Source organism: Dendrobates tinctorius, unplaced genomic scaffold (genome assembly GCF_039654945.1).
Source record: "Dendrobates tinctorius isolate UK_male_01 unplaced genomic scaffold, ASM3965494v1 ptg000060l, whole genome shotgun sequence".
In the NCBI taxonomy this organism is placed as follows: Eukaryota; Metazoa; Chordata; class Amphibia; order Anura; family Dendrobatidae; genus Dendrobates; species Dendrobates tinctorius.
The window spans coordinates 16,520,766-16,539,260 of NW_027361728.1; the positions used below are offsets into that span (position 1 = coordinate 16,520,766).

The window sequence follows — 18,495 nt, forward strand, 5'->3', positions numbered from 1 at the left end:
TTTCAGAATATTTCAGAGTGCTGATATAGTGGGAGAAGTCTAGTGACTTCAGGGTTAATTTTGCTCTCAGACATGTTGGACATTATTTTGGTAGGGTTTTTTGGCAGATTGCAGACAGTGGCTTTCCTTTTCTGTCCTTTCTAGTTAGTCGGGCCCCATCGTTTGCTCAGCCTATTTTCCTGCCTGTGTTTGTGTTTTCATCTTGCTTCACCATCAATACATGTGTGGGGGCTGTCTATTCCTTTGGGGTCTGCTCTGGGGAAGTTAGTTTTCCCTTTTCTTGCTTTAGGTTTATGTAGTCCTCCGGCGGTGATGAGGCGTCTAGGAACATCGTAGGAACGCTCCACTGCTACTGTTAGTTGTGTGGTTGAGATCAGGGATCTGCAACCTGCATAGCTACCAACCTCTCTGGTTTTCTGGGACTTAGCTTTTTGTTGTTCCTCTTTGGTGACCCATTCATAACAGAACCACCAGCCATACCGCAGATTCTAGGGTACTCAAAAGCAGGGAAAAATTGTTTAAAACAAAGGGAAAAGAAAAAAAAAGTCAGAATTTTTATTTATATATATATATATATATATATATATATATATATATATATATATATATATATATATATATATATATATATTTTTTTTTCCTCTTTTTTTTTCTGGGGCCGTAGGAGGATTTTTTTTTCATAATGGAGATTAAGCAATTGTCTGATCATGTGGAGCAACTTGCTGCTGAAGTGCAGGGAATTTCCACCTCATTCAGTCACATGCTGCTGAACCTAAGATTTCTACTCCTGATGTGTTTTCTGGGAATGGGTCTAAATTTCTGAATTTTAAGAATATTTGTAAATTATTTCTTGCCTTGAAGCCTAATTCATCGGGGAGCTCTGTGCAGCAGGTTAAAATTGTCATCTCCTTGCGCGGCGATCCCCAGGATTGGGCTTTTTCTCTGACACCTGAAAATCCTATTTTGACTAATGTGGATGCATTTTTTCAAGCCTTGGGGTTGTTGTATGATGAACCTAATGCCGTTGATCAAGCTGAGAGAACCCTGTTGTCATTAGACCAGGGTCAGGATCCTGCAGAGTTGTACTGTCAAAAATTCCAAAAGTGGGCGGTCCTTACTACATGGAATGATAGCGCATTGGCAGCTCTCTTTCGGAAAGGTTTGTCAGAGACCGTAAAAGATGTTATGGTGGGATTTCCTGTTCCTTCTGGTCTGGATGGCTCTATGTCATTAGCCATTCAAGTTGATCGGCGTTTACGTGAACGTAAAACTACACGGGAGGCGCTGCCACCTTTTCAACAAATGTCTGAACCTATGCAATGTGATGGGGTTCTGTCTAGGGCGCAAAGTCGGGAGTTTAGAAGGCGTAATAAGCTGTGTTTTTTCTGTGGAGACGCCTCTCATACTATTTCTGTCTGCCTTAAACGAGAGAAACGTTTTGCACACACATTTGCTGTGGGCAGTATACAACCTAAGTTCCTTTTGGCAATTACTCTGATCTGCTCCTTGTCCACATTTTCCACTAAGGCTTTTGTGGATTCAGGAGCAGCTCTGAATCTGATGGATTTGGACTTTGCTAAACGTTGTGGTTTGTCCATGATGCCTCTGCAGACACCTATGCCTTTGAGGGGTATTGATGCCACTCCTTTGGCGGAGAATAAACCTCAGTTTTGGACCCAGGTGATAATGCGAGTTGCCCCAGACCACCAAGAAAATTGTAAATTTTTGGTGCTGCATAATTTGCACGATACTATTGTTCTGGGGTTCCCCTGGTTGCAAACTCATAACCCAGTTTTGGATTGGAAGTCTGGGTCTGTGGTGAGTTGGGGTTGTCAGTGTGTTCTTAGGGACGCTCCTGTTTTCTCCACCTCTCCTCAGTCTCATGATATTCCTGATTATCTGGCTGATTTCTCTGATGTATTTAGTGAGAGTAAGTCTGCGTCTTTGCCTCCTCATAGGAGTTATGACTGTGCAATTGACTTGATGCCATGGTGTAAATTTCCCAAGGGTCGGCTTTTCAACTTATCTGTACCCGAACATGATGCTATGCGATCCTATATTAAGGAGTCGTTGGAGAAGGGTCATATTAGACCATCCTCGTCACCTTTAGGTGCTGGGTTTTTTTTTGTGGCCAAGAAAGATGGTTCATTAAGACCGTGTATTGATTATCATTCACTTAACAAGATGACGGTTAAATATCAGTACCCGTTACCTCTGATGTCTGATTTATTCTCCAGAGTTAAGAGTGCCTGCTGGATTGCTAAGCTTGACCTCAGGGGGGCGTCTAATCTTATTCGCATCAAGCACGGGAATGAATGGAAGACGGCGTTTAATACTCCGGAGGGACATTTTGAGTACCTGGTTATGCCTTTTGGGCTCTCTAATGCCCCTTCTCTCTTCCAGTCCTTTATGAATGATATTTTCCGAGACTTTGTGGATAAGTTTTTGATCATCTATCTGGATGATATTTTGATCTTTTCTAGTGATTGGGATTCCCATGTGGAACATGTCCGGACTGTGTTCCGAATTTTGAGGGAGAGTTCCCTGATTGTTAAGGGATCGAAGTGCCTCTTTGGTGTACATTTTTGGGATTTATCTTGTCTCCATCGACTATTGAAATGGACCCGGCCAAGGTACAGGCCATTTATGATTGGGTTCAGCCTACTTCTTTGAAGGCTCTCCAGAAGTTTCTGGGTTTTTCTAATTTCTATCGTAAATTTATAGGTAATTTTTCTAGTATTGTCAAACCACTGACTGATCTGACCAAGAAGGGAGCTGATGTGCTGAATTGGTCTCCTGAGGCTGTCTCAGCATTTCAGGAACTTAAGCGGAGATTTACTTCAGCTCCAGTTTTACGGCAACCTGATGTCTCAATTCCATTTCAAGTGGAGGTAGACGCTTCTGAGATTGGTGCAGGAGCTGTTTTGTCCCAAAAAGACCCTGTGACTTCTAAGATGAATCCCTGTGCCTTCTTTTCTCGAAAGTTTTCCCCATCTGAACGCAACTATGACGTGGGGAATCGGGAATTGTTGGCCATGAAATGGGCATTTGAGGAGTGGAGACATTGGTTGGAGGGAGCTAGACATCAATTTGTGGTCCTCACCGATCACAAGAATCTGATTTATCTGGAGTCGGCCAAACGCTTGAATCCTAGACAGGCTAGATGGGCCTTGTTTTTCACGCGTTTTAATTTTTGTGGTCTCTTTTCTTCCATGCACTAAGAATGTTAAGGCAGACGCCCTTTCTAGGAGTTTCTTTGCTGATTCTCTTAATGTGACCGGGCCTACTACTATCCTAGGTGAGGGGGTAGTTCTTTCTGCCATTTCGCCCGATTTGAGACGCGCCCTGGAGGATTTTCAGGAGGATAAACCTGAGCGTTGCCCTATGGGAAGATTGTATGTTCCTGACCAGTGGAGAAAGAGAGTGATGTTTGAAGTCCATTGCTCCGCATTGGCTGGTCATCCGGGTATTTTTGGAACCAGAGATTTGGTGAGTCGGTCGTTTTGGTGGCCTGCCTTATCTCGTGATGTCAGGAATTTTGTACAGTCCTGTGGGACTTGTTCTCGGTCTAAACCCTGTTCTCGTTCTAGTGGGTTGCTGATGCCCCTGCCCAAGAGGCCATGGACCCATATCTCAATGTATTTTATTTCTGATCTTCCTGTCTCTCAGAGAATGACTGTTATCTGGGTGATTTGTGATAGATTTTCGAAGATGGTCCATTTTGTACCCCTCCCAAAGTTGCCATCTTCCGCTGAGTTAGTACCCTTGTTTTTACAACAGGTGGTTCAGTTACACGGGATTCCTGAGAGCATTGTGTCCGATAGAGGGGTCCAGTTTGTTTCTAGATTCTGGAAAGCCTTTTGTTCCAATCTGGGAATTCAGTTATCCTTCTCCTCCGCGTTTCATCCACAGACCAATGGGCAGACTGAGAGAGCAAACCAGCCCCTGGAGTCTTATTTAAGATGTTTTATATCTGCTGATCAAGATGATTGGGTATCATTTTTGCCCTTGGCCGAATTTGCGCTGAACAATAGAGCTAGTTCTGCCACTTTGATGTCACCCTTTTTCTGTAATTTTGGGTTTCATCCTCGATTCTCTTCAGGGCAAGTGGAATCTTCGTCCTGCCCAGGTGTGGACACTGTGGTTGTGAGAATGCAGCAGATATGGGACCAGGTGGTGGATAAGTTGTCACTCTCTCAGGAAAAGGCCCAGCGTTTTTCCAACCGGCATAGGACCATCGGTCCCCGGTTTAAAGTGGGTGATATGGTTTGGTTGTCGTCTAAGAATATTCCTATGAAGGTTGCATCTCCAAAATTTAAGCTCAGATTTATTGGACCTTATAAGATTTTGGAGATTCTTAATCCTGTTTCTTTTCGATTGGCTATTGGCTATTCCAGTTACGTTCAAAATCCATAACTTATTTCACAAGTCACTGTTGAAGAGGTTTGTTGAGCCAGTAGTGTTGTGAGTTCATTTTCCCCTTCACCGTCGATGTCTGATGAACTCCCTCTTCTGGTGAAGGAAGGTAGTGAGGCTGATTACCAAACACCTGATCTGGTAGATGATGACTGGGTAACAGGAAATTCTGACTGGATATAAGGCAGCCAACGCCCTTCTGAGTCGCTGGTGATTTCTCTGCTGGATTCTTGGAGACCAGTCTGATTCCTGCTTCCCAAAGATAAGTTCAATAGCAGAGCAAAAACTTATTAGTTTTGTTTTGTTTACCTTGTTTTTTGGAGTTCAGCCATCCCCGGTCGGGGGTGGGCTGAGTTCCATTTTTGTCTCTGATCAGTTTGTCTCTTTGCTCTGTCTTCAGAATTTACCTGAGTGCTGATATAGTCATTTTGAAGTCCTAGCGACTTCAGGGCCTGTTTTTCCTATCAGACGGTTGGGACATTTTTTGGTAGGGGTTTTTACGGATTGCAGACAGCAGCTTTTCTATCCTGTCCTTTTTAGTTAGCTTGGGCCCCATCGTTTGCTCAACCTATCTTTCTATCTGTGTTAGTGTTTTCATCTTGCTTCACCGTCATTATATGTTGGGGGCTGCCTATTGCTTTGGGGTCTGCTCTGGGGCAGTTTAGATTTCCCCTTTCTTTAGGCCTATTTAGTTCTCCGGCTGTTATCGAGGGGTCTAGGGCATCGTAGGAACCCCCCACGGCTACTTTTAGTTGTTGTGGATAGGATCAGGAGTCTGCAATCCGATAGCTACCAACCTCTCCGGTTTTCTGGACTTAGCTTGTATTTTTGTTTTTTCCTCCTTCGGTGACTCATTCATAACACAGTAGTTCCTGTGGCGGCACCTCCTGACCCTGTATTGGTTAAAGGCAATGTGAAATATGAGGTAGAGAAAATATTGGATTCTCGTTTGGTTAGACGGAGACTCCAGTATTTGGTCAAATGGAAGGGTTATGGCCAGGAGGATAATTCTTGGGTCTCTGCCTCTGATATTCGTGCCAATAAATTGGTTCGTGCTTTTCACTGGGCCCATCCTTATCGGCCTGGTGGCATGGATGAGGGTTCGGTGACGCCTCCTCAAGGGGGGGTACTGTTATGAGCTCATTTTCTGCTCCACCAGTTGAGAGTTCTCCTTCTGTTCGCCCTCTGGTGGTGACAGGAGTTAGTGAGGTTGGTTTAAGTGGTAGTGATCTGCCACCTGATGAGGAGGATAACGATTGGTTCTCTGGAGTATCAGACTGGATATAAGACAGCCGACACCTTATCCTGGTGCTGGTGATTCAGTCTGCTTCTCAGGTCTTGGACTTCAGCTCTCTTCCAGTCTTCTCAAGTTAAGTTTGTTTTTTGCTAATGTTCACACTTACGCTTGTTGGTCAATTCAGTGTCTTGTGTGGTCAGCTTGCCCCTGCTGGGGCTATGCTGAACTTCCACTCCTATTTATCTGTATTTGCCAATTTGCCTTTTTGTCCCTTATTAGATTGGCCTCTTTTTGCTCTGTTTCAGAATATTTCAGAGTGCTGATATAGTGGGAGAAGGTTAGTGACTTCATGGTTAATTTTGCTATCAGACGTGTTGGACATTATTTTGGTAGGGTTTTTTGGCAGATTGCAGACAGTGGCTTTCCTTTCCTGTCCTTTCTAGTTAGTGGGGCCCCATCGTTTGCTCAGCCTATTTTCCTGCCTGTGTTTGTGTTTTCATCTTGCTTCACCGTCAATACATGTGTGGGGGCTGTCTATTCCTTTAGGGTCTGCTCTGGGGCAGTTAGTTTTCCCTTTTCTTGCTTTAGGTTTATGTAGTCTTCTGGCGGTGACGAGGCGTCTAGGAACATCGTAGGAACGCTCCACTGCTACTGTTAGTTGTGTGGTTAAGATCAGGGATCTGCAATCTGCATAGTTACCAACCTCTGTGGTTTTCTGGGACTTAGCTTTTTGTTGTTCCTCCTCGGTGACCCATTCATAACAGTTAGGGTTAGGCTAAAGTTAGGGTTAGGCTAAAGTTAGGGCTAGGCTAAAGTAAGGGCTAGGGTTGGGGCTAAAGTTAGGGTTAGGATTGAGGCTAAAATTAGGGTTAGAGTTAGGGTTGGGATTAGGGTTAGGGGTGTCTTAGGGTTATTTTTGTGGTTAGTGTTATGTTTAGGGTTGGGATTAGAGTTAGGGTGTTTTGGGGTTATGGTTATGGTTGGATTAGGGATAGGGGTGTTTTGGTGTTAGGGTTATGGATAGGGCTGGAATTAGGGTTAGGGGTGTGTTAGGGTTGGAATTAGAATTGGGGGATTTCCTCTGTTTAGGCCCATCAGAGGCTCTCCAAACGCGACATGGCGTCCGATCTCAATTCCAGCCAATTCTGCATTGAAAAAGTCAAACAGTCCTTCCCTTCCGAGCTCTGCCGTGTCCCCAAACAGTGGTTTACCCCCACATATGGGGTATCGGCGTACTTAGGACAAATTGCACAACAACTTTGGGGGTCTAATTTCTCCTGTTACCCTTAGGAAAATAAAAATTTGGGGGTGAAAAGATTATTTTTGTGGAAAAAAAATATTTTTTTTTATTTTTATGGCTCTACGTTATAAACTTCTGTGAAACACTTTGGGGTTCAAAGTCCTCACCACACATCTAGATAAGTTCCTTGGGTGATCTAGTTTCCAAAATGGGCCACTTGTGGGGGGGTTTCTCCTGTTTATGTACATCAGGGGCTCTGCAAACGCAATATGATGCCAGCAGACCATTCCATCAAAGTCTGCATTCCAAAATGTCACTTCTTCCCTTCCGAGCCCCGACGTGTGCCCAAACAGTAGTTTTCTCCCACATATGGGGTAGCAGCATACTCAGGACAAATTGGACAACAACTTTTAGGGTCTAATTTATCCTTTTACCATTGTGAAAATAAAAAATTGGGGGCTAAAAGATCATTTTTGTGGAAAAAAATGATGTTATTTTCACAGCTCTACGTTATAAACTTCTGTGAAGCACGGGGGTTCAAAGTCCTCTCCACACATCTAGATAAGTCTCTTGGGGACAGGGGTGGGATTCAGCCGGTTCTCCCCGGTTCGGTGGAACCGGTTGTTAAAAAAGTAGCCGGTTCCCCGGACCGGGGAGATCCAGAGCCGCGATCCGGTACTTTGTGCAGCGGCGCCGGCGTGCAAGGGGAGAGGAGTACGAGGAGGACTCTCTGCTTCGGCTTCCTAGACGCTAGCCCCGCCCACTGGATACCATGCTAGCTACCCAGTGTGAGCTGTGCTGTGCGGCCTGCGTGCCTCCATCATTCTCATCACCCTGGTCACTGGTGCGGTGGTGGTGTGCCGCCAGTGTGTGTGCAGCAGCAAGGTGAAGCAGGACAGGCGGTGCGGGGCCTGGGGGCCATCCAGGAGGCCTGGTCAACCGCGGGACTCACTTATTGCAGACGCGTCGCAGCATGTCACTGTGTACTGTACTCCAACACCAGGTCAGTATGTCTGTGCTGCCTATTGGGGACCTGTGCTGTCTGTTGGGGACCTTTGCCTGCCTATTGTGGATCTGTGCTGACTTTTGGGGACATGTGCTGCCTATTGGGGACCTGTGCCGCCTATTGGGGACCTATTTTTTTCAACTGTTTGACTACTGTTGCGCCCCTACTTGTATATGTTTGAGGAAAAGGTGCATGTAAATGAATGTGTGGCTTAATTATTGGTGTGGCTTAAAATGGGTGTGGTTTTCCTACACACAAACACAGAACCTGTTGTTAAAAATTTGAATCCCACCCCTGCTTGGGGGGGTTTAGTTTCCAAAATGGTGTCACTTGTGGGGGGTTTCCACTGTTTAGGCACATCAGGGGCTCTCCAAACGCGACATGGCGTCCGATCTCAATTCCAGCCAATTCTGTATTGAAAAGGTCAAACGGCGCTCCTTCCGAGCTCTGCCGTGTGCCCAAACAGTGGTTTACACCCACATATGGGGTATCGGCGTATTAAGGAGAAATTACGCAAAAAAATTTGTGGTTCATTTTATCTTTTTACACTAGTGAAAATAAATGGTTATGAAGTAAAATGTTTGTGAAAAAAAGTTAAATGTTCATTTTTTCCTTCCACATTGCTTCAGTTCCTGTAAAGTATGTAAAGGGTTAATTAACTTTTTGAATATGGTTTTGAGCACCTTGAGGGGTGCAGTTTTTAGAATGGTGTCACTTTTGGGTATTTTCTGTCATACTGACCCCCAAAATTCACCTCAAATGTCAGGTGGTCCCTAAAAAATGGTTTGGTAAATTTGGTTGGAAAAATGAGAAATCACTGGTCAACTTTTAACCCTTATAACTTCCTAAGAAAAAAAATTATATTTCAAAAATTGTGCTGATGTAAAGCAGACATATATGAAATGTTATTTATTAACTATGTTGTGCAATATGACTCTCTGATTTAAGGGCATGAAAAATTAAAAGTTTGAAAATTGCAAAGTTTAACATTTTGGCCACATTTCCATTTTTTTTTTACAAATAAACGCAAGTCATATCAAAGAAATTTTACCAATATCATAAAGTATAATATGTCACAAGAAAACAGTCTCAGAATCACTGGGATCTGTAGCGTTCTAGAGTTATAACCTCATAAAGTGACCCTGGTCAGAATTGAAAAAATTTGCCCGGTCACGAAGGCAAAAACAGGCTTTGGCGTGAAAGGGTTAAGAGCAATGATACCAAATAGTAATGTATGTTACCTTTTGACTTTGCAGTACGTAATAAAAATGCTTTAAAACATTCTCTCTCATTATTCTGGCATTTTGAAAATATTAATAATTATAGTAATCCTAATTGATCTAAATCAGGAACGCTTTATTCGGATTTCATGTCAGAAATTGAGAAAAACATGCATGTGTGTCTCTTTATATAGTGTATGAAAACTTCTGGTTTCAACTGTATAATATAAATATAAAATATGTCCTACTAACTGGTGCTTCTCACAAAAATAGAATATCATCAAAAAGTTAATTTATTTCAGTTCTTCAATACAAAAAGTGAAACTCACATATAGAGTCAAAATATACAAAACAGTTTAGTGTCTGCTCACCTCCTCCTGGAGCGCACGGATCCTGTTGTGCGGCAAGTTTTCAGAACTTAGAAAAAATAAGTCCAGCGCTGTAAGTCCATAAAATCCATTTTTCTTTTATTCCATCACTTCCAATAGTATAAAAGCAATTACGTCATAGTCCAAAACATTAAAATCAAACGCGTTTCAACGCAAAACCGTGCGTCTTAATCATTGACAGAGATCTAATGGCAGACTGAACATTTTAGACTAGTTCACAGTTCCATCTCACCCACCTGATCCAACTACCTGATAGGGACAGCTGTGTAGAGCAACCTGATAGACAATTAACCCCTTACAGGCTGGGATCATATATGACATCAAATAGGTATTTTTTTTTTTTATTTCATTCATAGTGATAAATCAGATCCTGTCTAAGGCTATGTGCACACGTTGCGGATTCTGCTGCGTTTCCGCAGCGGTTTTGGCCCTGCGGAACTGCAGCAGCTCCACAGACTTGGTACAGTACCATGTAACCCTATGGCTTTTCAAAACCACTGTGCTCACGCTGCAGTTTTTTCCGCGTGGTTTTGCTGCGGTTTACAAACCGCAGCATGTCAATTGTTTGGGCGGTTTCCGCAGCAGTTTCACACCTTTAAGGGTATGTGCACACGTAGTGAAATCTGCTGCGATTCCGCATCGGTTTTGGCTATGCAGAAACGCCGCAGATTTTGCTGCGTTGTACGGTACCTTTAATTTCAATGGAAAAAAAAAACGCAGTGCACATGCTGCGGATTTTTCCACACGGTTTTGCTGCGGTTTACAATCCGCAGCATGTCAATTGTTTGGTGCAGAAACGCTGCAGTTTTAAACCTCATCCATTATGAGGTGTAAAACCGCAGGGCAAAACCGCAGATAAACCACAGGACTATTGTCCTGCGGATTTACCTGCGGTTTTCTCTCCAAAATCCGCACACCCAAAAAACTACGTGTGCACATACCCTAACATAGTAGAGTTGTGAAACCGCAGGGCTAAACCGCAGGTCACTTTACCTGCGGTTTTACCTGCGGATCCGCACGGAAAAACCCGCAGCTGAATCTGCAATGTGTGCACATAGCCTAATATTGATGCCATGCGGGACCCTGGTGTTTAGCTGATAAACCCACCATGTTTCCCGGCTTATCAGTTTTCTTTTAATATCGCCACCTCTGGCTGGAATTTTAACCCTTTCTATACCTGACACCTCAAAAGCGGACACATCCCCTCCATGACTGTTAATAAAATGTTTTGAAATTGCTGAACTTTTATTAATGATTTTGCTGGTGGCATCTGAGAGGTGACGTCTTATCCTAATTTTCAGTGGTCCTCCTGTGCAGCCGACATACTGGAGGTCACACACAGCGCAGCGCACAGTGTACACCACATTACTGGTGTTGCAGTTTATATATGAATTAATCATATACTCTTTTTTTATTTGCACAAGAGGCAAAAGTTTTAGTATTTTTCATATACTTGCAACAGGTGCAGACACTGTGGCCGCATTTGTATGACCCTCTAGTGCTGAGCCAATTGTCCTTTTTATTATTATCGCTGAGATAGAAGCTGGGGGACAGAATATCTCCCAGAGTGGAGGCTTTTTTGGCAATAAATTTCACAGGATTTATCAGGATTTTCTCCAATTTTTTGTCCTGATATAATATAGGTAATCGTTTTTTAATGATGGTAGTAATATTTTTGAAGTATGGGATATACAGTTGTGGCCAAAAGTATTGACACCCCTGCAATTCTTTTGTCCATCCTCTTTTTAATGTTTGGTGTAGAATTATATCCAATTTGGCTTTAGGACAATTCTTTTGGTGTTTTTTCATTTAAGACAAATTAAATGAAGATAATAATACCAAAGAATTTGTGTTTGCAATCATTTTCAGGAAGAAACGGAGTATTATCTGACAAAATTACAGGGGTGTCAATACTTTCTGCCACAACTGTACATAGTCGTAAAAACCACTCCATCATTTTTATTACCTACATGATTAGATCTATATTTGTGACATTTTTTTCTTTTTCCTGTTTCTTTCAGCATCTCTGCTCTGTCCTTGTTACTGATTATGTCCTCAGCCCTATCTAGTATCCACTTAGAGTAACCCCTTCCTGTCAGTCTGACACGTGTCTCATCTTTCACTTTTTCAAAAGTTTCATGTAAAGATGAATTCCTTTTGAACCTATACAGCTCTCCAAGGGGGGCGTTTTTAATGACATTCTTTTGGTGACAGGACTGTGCCAATAGAGTGGAGTTTGTGGCTGTACTTTTACGGTAGGGGGACACTAGGATTTTATTTGTGGAATCCAAACTGAGCGTCACATCCAGAAAATTAATGGAGCTGATTCCAATTGAATGGGTAAATCTCAGATTCATTCCATTCTCATTACAATGTTGAATAAATTCTGATGCGGATTCCACCCTCCCGTTCCACACCAGGAGGAGGTCATCCATATAACGACCCATCCACCTGATGTGAGCGGAATATCATCAAAAAGTTAATTTATTTCAGTTCTTCAATACAAAAAGTGAAACTCATATATAGATTCATTAGAGAGTGATCTATTTCAAGTGTTTATTTCTGTTAATTTAATGTTGATGATTATGGCTTACAGCCAATGAAAACCCAAAATTCATTATCTCAGTAAATTACAATACTTTATAACACCAGCTTGAAAAGTTATTTTAAAAATGTTGGCCTACTGAAATGTATGTTCAGTAAATGCATACACTACTTGGTCGGGGCTCCTTTTGCATCAATTACTGCTTCAATGTGGCGTGGCATGGAGGTGATAAGACTGTGGCAGTGCTGAGGTGTTATAGAAGCCCAGTTTGCTTTGATAGCAGCCTTCAGCTTGTCTGCATTATTGGGCTGGTGTCTTTCATCTTCCTCTTGACAATACCCCATGTAACCCCATGTCTGTGGGGTTAAAAGGAACCTTTCACCTCTTTTGTCCACTATAAGATGCGGCCACTGCCTTTCAGGGCTATCTACAGCATTCTATAATGCTGTAGATAAGCCCCTGGTCCGACCTGAAAGATATGAAAAATAAGTTTTATTATACTCAATCGGGGGGACGGTCCAGTCCAATGGGTGACACAGGTCTGGGTCTGGCACCTCTTCTTGAGTCGCCGCACTCTTGCTTTCTTCATCACTCTCCGGCATCGCTTTTCTGCGTAGGTGTACTTCTCTGCCCAGTTGAGGGTAGAGCAAAGTGCTGCAGTACACCGACACTGGGCCTCTCTGACCTTTCCTGGCCCCTGCACACTGCAGTTCTTTGCTCTGCCCTCAATAGCGCAGAGAAGTGCTCCTGCGCAGGAGCACGATGGTGAGGAGCAACAATGCAAGAAGGAGGGCGGCGTCGCAAGAAGATGGGATGCCCTGGACCTGGCCCTGCAACACCCATCGGACCACACTGGACCGCCCCCCCAGGGTGATTGTAATAAAACTTATTTTTCTTATCTTGCAGGTTGGATCAGGGGTTTATCTACAGCATTATAGAATATAGAATGCTGTAGATAAGCCCTGAAAGGCAGTGGCCGCATCTTATAGTGACCAAAAAACAGGTGCACTTTAAGGTCAGGCGAGTTTGCTGGCCAGTCAAGTACAGTGTTACTTTTGTTTTTAAAGCAGGTATTGGTACTTTTGGCAGTGTGGAAAGGTGCCAAGTCCTGCTGGAGAATTAAATTTCCATTTCCATTTCCATCTCCAAAAAGCCTGTCGGCAGAGGGAAGCATAAAGTGCTTTAAAATTTCCTGGTAGACGGCTGCGCTGACTTTGGTCTTGATAGAACACAGTGGACCTACACCAGCAGATGACATGGCTCCCCAAACCAACACTGATAGTGGAAACTTCACACTAGACCTCAAGCAGCTTGGATTGTGTGCCTCTCCACTCTTCCTCCAGACTCTGGGACCATGATTTTCGATTGAAATGTAAAATTTACTTTCATATGAAAATAACACCTTGGCCACTGAGCAACAATCCAGTTCTTTTTCTCCTTGGCTCAGGTAAGATGCTTCTGGTGTTATCTATTGGTCATGAGTGGCTTGACACAAGGAATGCGACACTTGTAGCCCATGTCCTGGATATGTCTGTGTGTGGTGGCTCTTGAAGCAATGACTGTATCAGCAGTCCACTCCTTGTGACTCTCCCCCAAATTTTTAAATGGGGCAGCACGGTGGCTCAGTGGTTAGCGCTGCAGCCTTGCAGTGCTGGGGTCCTGGGTTCGAATCCCACCAAGGACAACATCTGCAAGGAGTTTGTATGTTCTCCCCGTGTTTGCGTGGGTTTCCTCCGGGTACTCCGGTTTCCTCCCACACTTCAAAGACATACTGATAGGGAATTTAGATTGTGAGCCCCCATCGGGGACAGTGATGAAAATGTGTGCAAACTGTAAAGCGCTGCGGAATATGTTAGCGCTATATAAAAATAAAGATTAATAAAGATTAAATGGCCTTTTCTTAACAATCATTCAAGGCTGTGGTTATCCTGGTTGATTGTGCACTATTTTCTACACACTTTTTCCTTCCACTCAATTTTCCATTAATATGCTTGGATACAGCACTCTGTGAACCACCAGCTTCTTTAGCAATGACCTTTTGTGGCTTACCGTCCTTCTGGAGTGTATCATTGACTACCTTCTGGACATCTGTCAAGCTAGCAGTCTTCCCCATGATTGTGGAGCCTACTGAAATAGACTAAGGAACCTTTTTAAATGCTTAGGAAGCCTTTGCAGGTGTTTTTTTGTTAATTATTCTAATTTACTGAGATAATGACTTTTTGTTTTCATTGGCTGTAAGCCATAATCATCAACATTAACATTAATAAACACTTGAAATAGATCACTCTGCTTGTATTCTCCTTGTCAGACAACAAATATATTGTAAGATTCCATTAAAAGTTGTATGATGGATCCAGCAGTGGAGCTTGGCGTTCAATTCATATGGAAGGCATTATTAGTGCTATGGAGTTTAATGAATGTTCTCCTGCGTACTTATATAAAATTACAGTATTTTGTTTCTAATTGTAAAATAATCATAGGAAATAGAAATGCACAAATGCTACACTAGGTGGCAGTGTCTTGTCATACAATCTAACAGCAAAACATGTCTAGCTGTTGAATATTTTGATGATCGGATGAATGATCATGCCTCAATCTACTGGGTGTATGTCAGATGGTGCTTAAAGCTGGCAGAAAAAGGGTTGGTTTGGGTTTTTTGTATAGCCGATTGCTGAGAAACCCTTCCTTTTGATAAAAGGTGTGTGTTACTTTTAGGCTATGTGCACACAGAGTTTTTGTGGCTCTGCGGATTTTGTAGTGAAAACCGCAGATAAGTTTATCTGCGGTTTTTCCTGCGGTTTTACACCTCATAATGGATGAGATGTGAAACTGCAGCGTTTCTGCACTAAAGAATTGACATGCTGCGGATTGTAAACCGCAGCAAAACCGCGTGGAAAAATCTGTAGCATGTGCACAGCGGTTTCCAGTTTACCATTGAAAACAATGGCACTGTACAACGCACCTAAATCTGCTGCGGACCCGCAGCTGCAGAAACGCTGCGGATCCGCAGCAGAATCCGCACTGTGTGCACATAGCCTTAGAGCTGTTTGCAGCTGCAAAGCTGATTGATTCAAATACTTCATCTGCTGTAAGTGGCCAAAGATTTCCCATCTACATGAATAGAAACCTCAGAAAATGTGCAACCCAATTGTTTCTGCATGAAGTATGTATGATTAATTAACTTACACCATCAGTTTTCACATATTTGCTCAGATCATTATATTTAGTTGCTTTTCATTTTGTGCCTGTAAGTAGGTCCAGTCTTTTATGTATTCTGCCTTATATACAGAATATTAAGCCCTTTGTATAGAGATCACTTAGGAGGAGGGAAAGAGATTTCTCATAACTGAGAGGGCAAGCATTCTGTGATGTGCTTCTCCTTTAGGGTAGGTTCACATCGCGTTAGTGACATCCGTTTAACGCATCCTTCACTAATTGGCACTAACTCTATGTAACGGATGCGTTAATGCACCCATTGGCAGGCAAAATCGTAACGCATCCTAACGCATGTCAAATTCGGCATGCGTTAGCGATGTTCCGTTACTTTGTGATGCACCCTCAAACGCAGTCTGCCACATTTTTGGGTGCGTTGGGTCTAACGCACAGCGAACGGATTCGTTTGCTGTGCATAGACCTCTATTGCAATGCTACCATGCGTTAGCGCAATCGGTAAAAAAAAGGCAAAAAGGGCATCAGCATTAGCGCAGCCGTTTAACGCATACATTAAATGGATGTCACTAACGCGATGTGAACCTAGCCTTAGAAAAACTGTTAAAGTAGGTGCACACGTTCAGTAAACGCTGTGGGTTGGACGCTGCTTACTTGCGCAGTGCCCAACCCGCAGCGTCCAGATGTTACAGCATAGTGGATGGGATTTCAAGAAATCACATGCCCACTATACGTCCAGAGACGCCCACTGCTCACCTGCGGAGACGGACCTGACGCGCGTCGTTCCAGACCGCAGCATGTCTATTTATTTTGTGAAGTTTCAAGTCTCCACAAGATAAATTTCACCCACACAATATATAGGATGCGGTGAAACCGCACGGTTCAATGAACACATGTGGATTCACCTTCGTTCAATAGCCGGCCACGCTTTGGGCAGACATGTGCTGTGTCCAAAGCGCTGCCAGTTCCTGATCGTGGGCACATACCCTTATAACCTTTGTATACGAAAAAGTGTTTTATATTGCATAGAACCTTATAGACAAAAAGGTGCATGGTTAATGTATTGCTATAATATGTGGATGACTCAATGTGTTCTGATAAATGTATTGGGAAAGGATAAGATTAGGACATAGATTTAGATTTAGCTACAAGATAGAGATGGGATGCAAGATTAGATAGGAAGACTGAACTTTTGGAGTTCAAGCCCAGAGGGCTGAAAAGCTCAGGAAAGCACAATCTTTTAGGGCTGTATGTGAATGGCCGCAACTAACTTCTGCCGACCTTCCCGGGATGTCCGAAGCCTACTGCCCGAATTAGGGAGCGCCTTTTTTCAATTCTTCTTTTACACACGTTAGTCTACAATGCAACTAAAGAATAAAAAATAGACATTGTAGTCCAGTACATTACTAGAGTAAAATTTTCTTCAAAAGTTTGTGACATTTCAAAAAGTCACAAATGATGAATTAGGGTAAAATCTCTCTATAACCAAAATACTGTGCAAGAAATAAAACAGACAAAATACAGTAAGGCCTCTTTCACACATCAGTTTTTCGCCGTCAGGCGCGATCCGGCTTTTTTTTGTAAAACCAGATCCAGCGAAATGCAATGCCGGATCCGGTTTTTCCCCATTGACTTGCATTAGCGCCGGATCGCGCCGGATGGCATTGCGTTTCATCCGTTTTTTGCCGGATCCGGCTACTTGTCTCATTCCGGCGTCTGGAAAAAACGGCTACTGTAACGTTTTTTGTCTCCGGCGAAAAAGCCGGAAGCGCCGGATCCGATGCTTCCAGCTTTTTGCCACAATGAAAGTCTATGGGCGCCGGATCCAGAAAAAGACGGATCCAGCCACCGGATCCGTTTTTTTAAGTCTGCGCATGCTCAGATCCAATTGGCCAGCCCCCAGGAAACAGATATAACCTGCTAGATGGATCCGGCAGAAAAACGGATCCGTTTCTACAGTTCTCCAAAATTTATGCCGGATCCGTTTTTTCTAAAAATAGCCGGATCCTACCTGACAGCAAAAAACTGATGTGTGAAAGTAGCCTAAGTAATGTTAACTTAAAAAAGGTGCAAATTAAATAACGAATTAAGTGTAAATTAAGTGCAAAGTCAATATTAGGTCAAGTTCACACTTAATTGTGGACGTTTAATCCAGAAAAGTGTTAGGAGTCAGATTTCTGTGGTTAATATGCAGGAATCCAGACCCTCACATTCTGCAGTCTCCTGCTCATTATCTACTGCAGAGGAGATTGCAGAAGAGATTGCCTTGCAGCAGATCTCTCCAGAGGTTGTTCTTCCATCTGCCTTCTGAGCATGCTCATGAGACGGTCTCCCATTGGAGATCGGGAGTCATGTGCTCAGGTCCCGCTCCAGATCTCATTGGTCTATCTCGGAGGTCTGGAAGCTTCCGGAAGGTCCCGGCTGCTATAACAAGCGCGCATGGCCGTTCCGCCATGCGCTAGTATAGTCATACTTGCTGCTGTGTGTTTGTTGATGGATGCATGATCTGGTGAATGACTCATTTGAAACCCCTACCATTTGATATTACGACTGTGTGAGGGATTGAGTTACTACCAGTACCAGCGCGCTATTGTTCCATTACCACAGCTGCTAGCGTCCGACATCGCGCTTGCGCCATAGTGGTGTCATCCAGCGGCAGTATCCACGCCGCGCTGCTTTAGCAGCCCTTTGAGCGTTCGCGGCTGTGACGCTATATTCTCTGATAACAACGGTAGGTCTGGAAGGATTTAGTACCGCCATCTTGGACTACTTCTGTGACCTTTTAGCGTCCTGTGTGTATTCTACCTGAAGCCTGTGTCACAAACAGGTTCAGTGTTTTGTGTTTTTTGTTACGGTACCTCTGGGTGTGAACAGAGCCCGTCCTGCACACTCCGGGTGAAGTTTAACCCGTGTGCATAATCGCCATATTGTCTCTGCCACCATCTAGCAGCGGTTATATCACCTACTGCACGGTGGACCCCGAGCGGCGAACGCACTTTATTGATATTTTTATTTAGTGCGTTCCGCCGTTCCTAACAGTATTTCTATTATAAGGCTATGTGCCCACGTAGTTTTTAGGTTGTGCGGATTTTGTTGAAAAATCTGCAGGTAAATCCGCAGGACAAAAGTCCTGAGGTTTATCTGCGGATTAGCCTGCGGTTTCACACCTCATAATGATAAGGTGTGAAACCGCACAAAGAATTGACATTCTGCGGATTGTAACCCGCAGCAAATCCGCGCTGAAAAATCCGCAGCGTGTGCACTGCGTTTTTTT

At 43.4% G+C, this 18,495-nt stretch overlaps 1 protein-coding gene across 4 annotated transcripts in view; it reads left to right on the forward strand.

Annotated features, from left to right (window-relative positions):
• The window catches only part of MCF2L2 (MCF.2 cell line derived transforming sequence-like 2), a 474,009-nt gene that overhangs the window by 64,277 nt on the left and 391,237 nt on the right, over window positions 1–18,495 (forward strand). The gene's annotated exons all lie outside the window — the stretch shown is intronic.